The sequence below is a fragment of the Dipteris shenzhenensis genome, unplaced genomic scaffold, assembly GCF_047967505.1.
Source record: "Dipteris shenzhenensis isolate YYH24624 ecotype China unplaced genomic scaffold, Dip_SZ_1.0 scaf0442, whole genome shotgun sequence".
Lineage (NCBI taxonomy): Eukaryota > Viridiplantae > Streptophyta > Polypodiopsida > Gleicheniales > Dipteridaceae > Dipteris > Dipteris shenzhenensis.
The window spans coordinates 62,501-63,602 of record NW_028239748.1 but is presented as its reverse complement, the minus strand read 5'-3'; positions in this window follow the sequence as shown (position 1 = coordinate 63,602).

The following is a 1,102-nucleotide window of genomic DNA, read 5'->3' as shown; positions in this document are numbered from 1 at the left end:
CAGAAGCGACCCCATAGGCTTGCGCTTTCGCGTCTTTCTAAAGTTGCGGTCGTGGTAATTTTTGGTTTTCGAAACGATTGGTGATTACCCAAGCTGATGAGCCTGTTGATCCATAGTATATCACAGAATCCCACCTGTGTCAACTAATCTAATATTGATTGAATATCCGAAGAAACGGGAAGACTTCCCTTTGTTTTCGCACGATACTTCTTCAAACCTTGACTCTCTTTTCAGACGCATTTCCCTTTTATTATCATAAACCACGGGAAAGTCAACGTTAGTTCGGCTCCTCGAGTACATCATGGGAGATGCCAGCTTTGCCTTAGATGTACTACGACTCAATCATCGATTCGAGGTGAGGGACATACAGGATAAATATCTGCTGGCGTTGCCTGACATCCCCCCCCCCCCCCGAGGTGAGTAGTCCGCCCCAGGCGGAGATAGTTGAGAATGGTGGGAGTCGCGGGGATGCGGGCAGTGCCAATCATGTCGATCATGTCGATTGTGTCGATTGTGTCGATCATTCTAGTCATGTCGATCATGTCGATCATGTTGATTGCGTCGATTGCGTCGATCACTTTGGTCATGTCGATCATGTTGATCATGTCGATGATGTTATGGACTTTACGATTCGACACTAGTCTTTCTCTTTTTCATGAGGTACTATACCAGTGACAAAATTTCCCCTATGACTTGGATATTCTTTCTCCCATTATTTAATTTCTGCTTATCCATATGCTTCTGGCGTATCTTGATTCCTAATACCCTGCGCTCCGGAGTAGAAGGTTTCAATCCACCAATAAGAGGTTGTGGATTGAAACGAACCCGGAACTAACGGAAATGGGCAAAAGCCTTATTAGCTTCTGCCACCTTGTGAGTCTCCTCCTTCTTCCGTACAGCACTACCAGAATTTCTGGCAGCATCCATTAATTCATCACTTGATCTTAAAGCCATACTTCGACCTGAACGTTTTCGACACGCGATCAATAACCATCGGATAGCCAAAGCTCTTCCTTCTGCAGGTACTACTTCAACGGGGACTCGATAAGTCGATCCACCTACACGTTTGGATTCTGTTACTATATCGGGAGTTACCCTACGT